The sequence below is a fragment of the Doryrhamphus excisus genome, linkage group LG13 (assembly GCF_037039965.1).
Source record: "Doryrhamphus excisus strain RoL-2023G ecotype Guam linkage group LG13, RoL_Dexc_Guam_v1.1, whole genome shotgun sequence".
Lineage (NCBI taxonomy): Eukaryota > Metazoa > Chordata > Actinopteri > Syngnathiformes > Syngnathidae > Doryrhamphus > Doryrhamphus excisus.
The window spans coordinates 13,919,564-13,930,563 of record NC_136369.1 but is presented as its reverse complement, the minus strand read 5'-3'; positions in this window follow the sequence as shown (position 1 = coordinate 13,930,563).

The following is an 11,000-nucleotide window of genomic DNA, read 5'->3' as shown; positions in this document are numbered from 1 at the left end:
AGCAAACCTCATTTAACGTTTAACAAGAGAATACAACATTCTAACAACATTATAGGTCAGAAACGTTGAAAAAGCATAATAGGTTGCCTTTAAGGACAAATAACACATAATTCAAAGCAAATAGTGAAGTTTAAAAAGAAGTTAACCCCTGTAAAATGCAAAAAGTGTAAGTGTAAAAAGTCAAAGAAAAAGCAAAACATGCATAGTTAATCTTTCCTCACTCAACTGAGGTCTCATGAGGTATTCTGACGTTTTGACATAACCTCAATTTGAACACCACTTGCAAGACATATTTGATCAAATGTAGATTCCAGACTTGAACATTGTCTTTGTGTGGAGCACGGCTTATTAAAAGCTGTACACATGTTATTATAAACATCCACTCGTGTGGGCGGGTGTATGCATATATTAGTGTGGGCGTGTTCTCGCCTCCTTTAATGACGGTGTGCACATGAGTAGTTGGGCCGTAGAGGTGCTAGGCCAGGGACGTGCATGATGGATCGTGGAGGCCACTTGATAGCGCCATTACTCACTGACACGCACACATTCATGCAGTTCACACCTGCCTGACACCTGTTCCCCGCGGGGGTCTGTCTGTCCCTGAGGCCATCGCCAGCTAGACCCAAAAAATTATACCTCCTACGCCAGCAAATACTTGTTAAGTTTGTGAAAGAGCAACTTTGGAGGACATATCTCATTTCCAATACATATTCTTATCTCTATATACCGTCTATATACTTTGATGTAGAAATGGATGCATATTTCCACTTGTAGGAGGGTTGTAGTTGAGATAATGATGAGTTGTCATGTTGTCACAGTTTAAAAAGTGCAAAAGTGGACCAACTGCACATTGCATTGGTTTTGGAGGCCTATGTAAAGGCTCCAAAAAAGGCCAGTATTGTTAGTCCAGCGAACGGCATCGTGCTATGTCTATCTTTCTGCCAATCACAGGGCACATAAAGACAAATAAGCATTCACACTCACATTCATACCTATGGACACATGGTGGCCGAATGGTTAGCATATTGGCCAGACAGTCAGGACATCGGGAAGACCAGGGTTTGATTCTCTATGTGGGTTTTCTCCGGGTACTCCCACATTCCAAAAGCATATGAATGTGATTGGCTGGCGACCAGTTCAGGGTGTACCCCGCCTCTTGCCCGAAGACAGCTGGGATAGGCTCCAGCACCCCCTGCAACCCTTTTGAGGCTAAGCGGTAGAATGAATTGCATTGGTTTTGGAGGCCTATGTAAAGGCCCCAAAAAAGGCCAGTATTGGTAGTCCAGCGAACGGCATCGTGCTATGTCTATCTTTCTGCCAATCACAGGGCACATATAGACAAATAAGCATTCACACTCACATTCATACCTATGGACACATGGTGGCTGAATGGTTAGCATGTTAGCCAGACAGTCAGGACATCGGGAAGACCAGGGTTCGATTCTCTGTATGGGTTTTCTCCGGGTACTCCCACATTCCAAAAACGTAGGTATGAATGTGATTGGCTCGTGATCAGTCCAGGGTGTACAGCTGGCATGGAAAATGGATGGATGGCATTATGTTGATGAATCAGACGTTATCAACATGAAATCAATAAGTTGTCGGATGAAAGGTGAAAGGTCAAGGTGGAGAGGAAGGAGCCAAATCGCCATTTAGACATACATGTATGCATCTAAACATGGACATCACGCCTACAAACAAAAAGACAGCCCTTTTTATGTTAAATGTAGAAACTTACAATGGGTGGGATGGGGATGGGGATGGGGGGGGGGCACCTGGGGACAGGGTGGCCATATGTTGAAGCTTTGTCTCAACCTACAAAAGTGGGCCTGCTCTTCATGTGATTTGTCAAAGGGGCCTTCCATGGTGACGGGTGCAGGAGATGCAGCGGGTCCACAGGCATGACGGGAACCAGAGGAACAACAGTGGTGTTTATTAAAAAAAAAAGACCGTCTTGTTTAGGAAGAAAAGGAGGTTTTGAAGCAAGGTGCCTCCGGGCTTCTTTACCCCCCCACCCTCTCTCACTGTGTCCTCATGTGCAGGGGGTTGGGACGCTGAACAGATTATGGCATAATTAAGGCGCTAAAGCAGCACATTATCCACCTGGTGGCTTAACCGAGGTGGCTAGCACTGCGGCTAGGCTAATCAGTATGTGTGTGGAGGGAACGTGTTGTACGATGTGCATGTGTGTGTGTGTGTGTGTGTGTGTGTGTAATTACAGCCATTTGCATGTGTGTATGCAGCAAGCAGCACGGGGGCCCATCTCACCTGATTAAGGCCTCTTAGAGGGATGTGTTAAAAGCATTAGGTGAGGACAGGAATGTAATTCGTCATGTTTAAAGGCTGCAAATTGAATCAGGGATTAAGAGGCAGCCAAATGAGCGCACATATTCGTAGCAGTGAGACAACTCTATGGAAGTCACAGGCACCGTCTGAGTTTGGAAACAACACAGCGCCCTCTATTTCTCTCAACATTGTCCTCTAAGTGGTTGAATTGAAAATAATTGTGCAGACAATGCAATAAAAAGAGGAGCGGGACAATATAACTTGGAAGAGACGCCACTATTATTAGGTTGGGGAGACTACTAAGTGTATAGTGAAATACCTCAGAGAGTCATTTTACACCTTCAGACTTTATTAAAGCTAATGGGTTTATATAGACATCCCCAAGGCTGCTCTATTCATTACTTCTAACCATTAGGAAGTATTATACACACTCACACACACACACACACACACACACAACAAAGTCAGAGCAGCGGCGGTGAGACAGGATGAGAGGCTTTTTTTTTTTACTAATTTTTCATTTATACATAATAAACAATTTAATTATCATTATATAGTTTAGTTTGAATATGTTTCAAGAGGCTACTGTAATTTGAGATGCAACGCACACCGAAAAGAAGCAGGAAGAAGCAGAGCTTTTGTTATTCATTTATTTTGCGCACAATTAAAAACTGAAGTTCACTTTATTTGTCATGATTTTGCAACATACCGTTTAAAACCCATTGGTCATACGTGTCAGATAAAGTATAACGTGTACTTGAGCAACCTTAGTATACCGTTATTAATATTACATAGCAATAACGATTGTAGCTTTTCTATGAAATTTGTCATCGTTTCTTTAAAAAGTGTAACGGTTTTACTTTCCGGTTAATGAAACAGAGGTAAAATAAATCTTTGACAAGTTGAATAAAAAAAAAAACAAGGATATAAAAGCGGAAATTGAGAGAGGGGCTGAGTCATCGTCAAGGGCACACGGTTTTGTGTGAAGGGTAGGACTCGTGCGCATGTTCATGCAGATATTAAATGACAACTGTACTGGTGGAGGCAAGTGGACATATGGTCCTGTTTTATCTGACGGACTCAGATGTAGATTTAAAAAAAAAAAAAAAAAAAAAGTTTTCGGAGCCATGTTCATATGAGACAAGTATTATTTTTGTATGGATCAGTCAGACATTTAATCCTCATTTACTCCAAACTAGCTAAAAAAAGACACCAAAGCCAAGTGTACTTCTTACATTTGTAAATTACCACTACTGAAAATGTGATTCTGTGCTGCATTATGATTATTATTACATTTCTTAATATTTATACTGTTATTGTTATTATTACACTATAACCTTTATTTATACAGGGTGTCCCTGTCTAAAGATATATGTTTTCAACATTATTTTTTATATTTTAATGTTATTCTTTTCAATAAGCATTTCCAATATGTTTCACATTTTTTTAATTGTTAGTATTTTATATTTTAGATGTTAAGATATTCCCATCCTATTTGAATATTAATTTCATACATGTGACATTATTGATTTTAGAGGGTCAGTCAATTATTTATACACACTGCATCATGTTGTTGTGTAATATCGAGACTCAAGAAGACAAAGCAGCCGTTAAAGTGTTTTTAAAAAAAATCCATCGCTGATGATGATGTAATACCTGTGTAATTATCGTGTAATTACATGTAAAAATACTACGCAGCTGCTTCATGTTAGCAGGCCCATTATTCAGCTGACCTTGACTACATTTGATTATGACACACATGCAGTGTGACAAATACGCTCCCTGTCCTGTGTTTTTATTTTATCTTTTATCTGTTTATATATTGTTCAAGTGCTGCTTCATTAGTGCATCATTACCACGTTACTAAGGTTTGTGACATCTCTGTTTCAAGCAGAAAGGCAAAGTCAGTGCAGGAATTTGTGTTGCGGTGCTAATATGAGGACTAAAATATGAGGACTAACTCACTTTGTTTGTTTGTGCTGCTGCACAATTTGCAGGATGACTCAAAGACAAAGAAGGACGGTCATTAGAAGACTCTGCAGCATCAGGTACCGGACGCTGCTCTCTTTTTCCATCTCTTAGACACACTTTCTATCTTTACACCTCTGTTTTTATATTATACACACACACACACACACAGATCTGTTGTGCTCCCTTAGGTGATGTGCTGGTATAGAGCGCCATCTACAGGCTGTAAGCTTTGTTGTCAACACTGCCTGACAATCTTTTCATTTCATGCAACGTATTTAAAGGGTGCACAAGGTATGCATAACAACTTTGCACAGAGAATGGACTCATTTAGAATGATGCACCCCTTCCGTTATACATTATAATGTAAAATTGTGCACCTTTGTACACAACCATAATTGTTTTAGATTATAAATAATCAAGATGTGAGGCTTTCATTTACTGGGTTTCACAAATATACCACTTTAATATAATATATTAAAGTGCCTCACTTATGTGCCTCATATTAACTCACTAGCAAGATCTCAGTGTATAGACTGGTCATATAACTCATCACGTTTCATATTATCTACATACTGTATTGTATATAACTCTGGGAAAAACTGTTGATTTTGTTAATACTTGGGTTGTTTGTATTGTTTATTTTTCTATATTGTGTATTTTGTACTGCTTAACTGATTCTGTACTCTTGCTGCTATGCAATGCAAATTTCCCCACTGAGGGACGAATAAAGGCATATCTCTTACCTTATATATATTGTATTTTATATTATAATATATCATTATAATATATATATTTTATTATTATTATGTCATGGGGATGAAATGAAAACTTAACACAATATGGCACAACTGGTATCATCCTGGCACACCACATTTCGCCGTTATTTTTATAGTTCAGTTCAACTAGTGAAACCCTTCTATTCTATCATTAATATTACATTATTAATGTAATTATACTAATATTTCAATAATGTATATCTTCATAAGTTTGGTGATTCTAGCTTAAAGCTAATAAAAAAATCAGTGTGCATTGGGGGGGACATGACAGAAAATAATTGATATAAACTACTTTACAACGATTTTACTCAAGAAAAACATTTGTCATGTTATACATATCGGTATCTGAAATTGAGAGTTGGACAATATCAGTTATCGGCCAAAAAGCCAATATCGGACATCCCGAGTCTTCACCCAGGACAAAAGTGAAATCCGTATAAGAACCACAAACCAACAGCAAAGCATCTCCACGGAGGACAATCTTTGTAAGTTTCATCTAACAAATAAAAAGAATGTTTATATTTACAATGTCGCTTTGATATATTCTACATAAAATGGCTGTCACTGCCATACCGTATTTTTGTCAAACATCTTCACACACATGTTGATTGTTTTATTCCAACTCTATTGTTGTGGCATATAAAGGCTTAAAAAATGAAATCCAATAACAAGCAAGCTCTGTCACCGTCTAAATACTTTGTGGGCTTAACTGTATTTCTTCCACGGGTTATTCAAGCTTTCAATAAATGACTGAATTCCTAATGGGATATGCATTTCTGTTATACCTGCGGCTTGATGGAGTGCAACTGCTTTGGCTTCTCTCTTCTGTTTTGCTTGCAAAAAAGCTCTGTTATATTTGTAAAAGTGATGAATGAGTCTGCCCTAATACATTCTTCATTTTCAATGTGTGTGTGTGTGTGTGTGTGTGTGTGTGTGTGTCCAACATTTTCAAAGTCATGGTTTCCCCCGAGAGAGGTCAGTGAGTGTGCTGGGTAATGCTTTTGCTCACTGACCACCGCACGGGTACATTAGTATGCTACTGTGTGGTACTTTGACAGTACTGTGTAATACTTACATTGTTTACATTTTAGCCATGCAATAACAAGATTATACTGTATTACGTCAATCAGTAGACCAGATGAAGGGGACCATTATGACCAATATAAACCACTGCATTTTCCTCTGGTGTGCGTGAGTGAAATGAAGAAAAGCTTTGTTGCCTTTAGGGCAGGGGTTTCAAACACACGGCCCGCGGGCCAAATGTGGCCCGCAGGACACTAGTTTGAGGCCCTGATATGAAAGTTCAATGTTAATGCGGCCCGCGCAAGTTTGATATGGATGCTGTATGGTATCATGTACCCAGAAAAAATTATTACGTTTGATTAATGTTCATGTTAAAGGTTAAATAACTGTTAATACTGTTCATTTTAATCTGAAAAAAATAATTTGTCTACCCACCAACTATATTTGGTTTAAGTTTTTATTATTTTTTATTATTTGCCGTATTTACCATATCACGGTTTCTCAAAAAATGAATTGATGAATAAAGGATCGCTGTTTTGTGGCTGACTGTGACCTATTAGTTATATGGAGTATTCTAGTCATCAGAAATGTTACAGTGATGAGACAATAGATTACCTTCATTTGCATCTCCATGGAGTCAGACAAAAAATGTTCTCCTCCTATTCAGTGTGGAATTGGTACATTTTTTGGTTTCTTACTTTGTCTTTCTTCACTACTCAGTTTCAACGGCTTTAATTTTAAAATAAATTGAATGCTAACTTGTTAGCTCAGTAGCTTGCTACGCTTAAAGAGCTGTCTTGTGTTGTATTGCAGTTGTTCCAGATACTACACCAACAAGGGCCTTTCCCAATGCTAACATGACTTATTTTTATTTTTATTTTTATTTTTATTTTTATTTTTATTTTTATTTTTATTTTTATTTTTATTTTTATTTTTATTTTTATTTTTATGTCTGGAACCATCCATCCATTTTCTATACCGCTTATCCTCGCTAGGGTTGCAAGGGTATGCTGGAGCCTATCCCAGCTGACATCGGGCTAGATGCATTGGTACACCCTGGACTGTTCGCCCCCCAATCACAGGACACATATAGAATAATTATCTGAAATTGCTGTATTGATACTGCAGCAGGTGTGGAGAAAAAGTAGTAAAAGTATAAAAGTATGAGACTGATTATTTGTTTAAATAGGAGATAATATGTAATTTTTTAGGCAGGAGTTTTAATACTTCTATGCAGGACCGACAGTACAAGTGTGGCCTACCTGTGGGTCATACACACACACACACACACACACACACACATTATTATTATTATAAAGTGGAGTGTGTCATTTCTCTTCTCCTGTCAGCTCACTGCCCCGGAACAATTTCAGTTTTAATAGCTTTTACTATGTAAGTGAAGCACAGGAGACACAAAAAGGAAGGACAACACACACACACACACACACACACACAGAATGAAAATTGAGCCATCAAAAAAAATGAAGTCGGACCCAGTGAGAGAGAAAGGGACAGACAAAAAGACACGACAGACAGATCCCAGGAGCGTCTTGTAATTATCCCCATGGTCGAGTTGCCTCCAGCAGGGCTCAGCAACAAACCCTGACACCCCCAACCCCCCCCACACACACAACCCCCTATCATCCCTCTATAACCCCCTCGCTTTGCTAATTTCATCCCAGGGATTAGCCCCCTGCTTGCTTGTCTACCTTGCAATATTTCTCAGGTTGCAATAGTGAAATATGGCCTCCTTTTACTCCATCCCTTGCTTCCTCCTCTGTGGAGGGTTAAACAAGGAGACGAGGTTAGGGGGAGAGAAACAAGTGCGGGAAGTCCCACACTGCACCTGCAGGGCAACAAAAGCTGTTTTCTTTATGCATAAGACAGGAGGAAGTGGGGGGGGGTACTGTCATATATCCCCTGATAGTCTTTTGTTGAGCTGTCTCTCTTGTGTCCTGTCTCTTTAATTCTTGGCTGCTTTGGTCCTTGGTACTGAAAAATAAGCACTAAGTCATGAATTACTTTAGTAATAAATATAACATATACATAGAGTATAGTAGTGGTATTATCGCAGTATGTGTCCATGCATACAATGACCCGCATGGTGTCTCCCCTCCATCACTCCAGCCTCTCATTACAGCAGCACAATCCCAGCCTGTCACGTAATTAAAGGCAAAGTTATAAATGACCAGCAGGCCAAAAGCCATATTTCACAGGTGGCCATCTATTTATTTATCATTTTTCACCTTTTCAAATGTGTTTTTTATGCAAATGAGCGCCAGGACACTTTTCAATTAACTTTGGGGACCCAGTCACTCTATAAGTACCACAGAAGCTTGTTATTAAAAATGGAGTATTTTTTGTTAGCCGCCATACATTAATCCTGCGCATCAATGAAATTGTTTGAGTTAATTTATGTACTGTATTTCTCTTCACTTAACAACATGGCAATTGCTTTTTTGTAAATAATATTCTGCTATGTTCATTCTCTGGTGCCTCAACATTGTCTCCCTCTCTCTTGCTCTCTCACTCTTTTCCTCTCTCTCTCTCTCTCTCTCTCTCTCTCTCAACAGGCCTACACTCAGACAGCAGGGCCATTTAATGGGATATTATATGCAATGCAAGCAAGCAATTGGCAGCCAGGTAGTCCGCTATGGTCCTTTTTATGGCAACAGACTGCAAGTGTCCCCCTCATTTTCTCCCTAATAGACCCCCAGTGTGAAAGCAAAGCGTCAGCAACAAAATCACTTCAAGGGAGACACAAAGAGCAGGAAACGCAACTTCTTATAACTATAAGAAAGTTAGCTCAAGTTAGGCCAAGACCTTAGACTTATTTTACATTTGACACAGTGGATGAGCGGTTAGCACGCAGGCCTCACAATTAGTAGACCCAATTTCAATTCCACCCTCGGCCATCTCTGTGGCATCTTTTAGAGTCTTTGTAGCAAAATGGAGCGCTAGGTATGATCTCTTCCGTCTGTGAATGACGCTGAGTTAGTCATTAACATTAGCTAGTAAAAACGCACAGAGAAAAGAAGTTTTGGTTGTGTTTTAAATCATCAAAATATGGAAAAATACTGCAACTTTTACATGTTAACATCGGTGTACGTGTTAATGCATGATCACAGCATGTATAGCAAACCATGCTAAGTTTTTTAAGAGGGCTTTATAGTCGAAATAGGTGTATCCCAATGACGTGTATTGTTAGCTAGCTCATATTAACTTATTTCCCTGTGTTATAATGCACAGAAAAGGGAAAGAAATATGTGTTCATGTGTTCACATAAGGATTGAGAATGATGGGCAAAATTCCCCCAAAAGTGTAGTTCCCCTTTAAGAATGAACCCCTTGTGTTTGTACAGTCAAACTTGTGCTAAATTTAGTCCTGTTTTCTTTTAAATGCAATTTTGGTACCAAAACAATTGTGTGGTAGGGCGATGGTTTCATTACCTTTGATACAAATATGAGCCCATCTGTTTGATGTATTTTAAGGCAAAATAAAGTTTGTAACTTAGCTGTGAAAAAAAATCCATATTACTTGTATTTGTGTTTGTATTACAACATTATTAAACTGACTAAAATATAAAATACATATGAAAAAAAATCCCTAATAACTTCCTCCTGCGCCATGCCCAATGTGCTTATCATTTTGATGTGTGTGTGTGTGTGTGTGTGTGTGTGCAGCTGTGCCTTCTCCCTGGTGCGTAAAAAACATTCATTAATTGAATTCCCTCTAATTTTCCCCGTCAGCTTCGCCTTGCTAAGCGAATCGCCCGCCTGCCACGCGCACCACGCCACACTTCAGGTGTGCTGGATAATGGAGGATGACATTTGTGTCCCATCATGCCTCGGGGGCAACATGTGATACATGGCTTCCCTCTATGAAGGTTAAACTGAACTAACCTGCCTTTGGTGTTTCATTACCCACTTGTTAAATACTCTTTTGGTAATAAAATGTTTTTTTTTTTAAATGATCCAGTGTGTTAAGTGTAAGATAGTGACAAGCATTACAATGAAACCGCCATTACTCTCAGCCAAACGACCTGAGCCATCGTTATATATAAAGCAGCAACCACATTTCACATTCAGCATCATCTGTGTCCTTAAACAAATGTAAATATATCGACTAAAATGAATGCTCCTCACTGTTTTAACACCCCAAGTTAAGTACTGCGGCTATAGCAACGCCACATAAAATATTATATTCCAGCCATTAACGGAACTACAAGCCTCGCTTTGGCCAATATGGCTCCACGGCGACTTAGCAAATCATCATACCTGGTGTCATTTTGGCTGTAAAACCAGATATAAAGGGGCTTCACAACTGTTCTCCAAAACCTAATAAAACACTTTCACAAGGCCACAGTAAGGACACAGGAATGGGTCATGGGAAGCAAGCGTTTACCAAAAAACAAAGTACTTTGGAATAGATGTATAGAATATACTGTAAATAGTGTTTTCTATACATTTGTCTACAAATTTTAAAAAAATAAAAAAAAGTGGTTAGATCTCACTTATTTTGACACTTAAAACATTAGCACTCGGTGGGTGCACTCAGGGGCTAGGGGGGTCGGGGCCAGGTGGGTTGACTGGCGGGGTTGGTGGTGTGCTTCAGCAATGTCCTGGGGTTTTGCTGGGGTGTCCGATGTTCCCACTCTTCTTTTGTTGTTTTGTCTTATGTAAGATTCTGTGATTATATGGAAAAAAAATCACATATTGAATTGCTAACTGCTATGGCGTGGAGAAGGGGTAAAGAAAAGAAAAAGAAAAGAAACAATATTCCCTTTTTCAGTGTCTGAACAACACTTTTTGGTTTGCATAGCTCTATATACAATATTTGCATCATCCACAATAACTCATAATTTGAGTAATACACAGCAAATTCAGAAGTGTTAAATCAACTCCTAGGGAGTTAAATTCAACACTTTGAAAGTGTCTATATTGG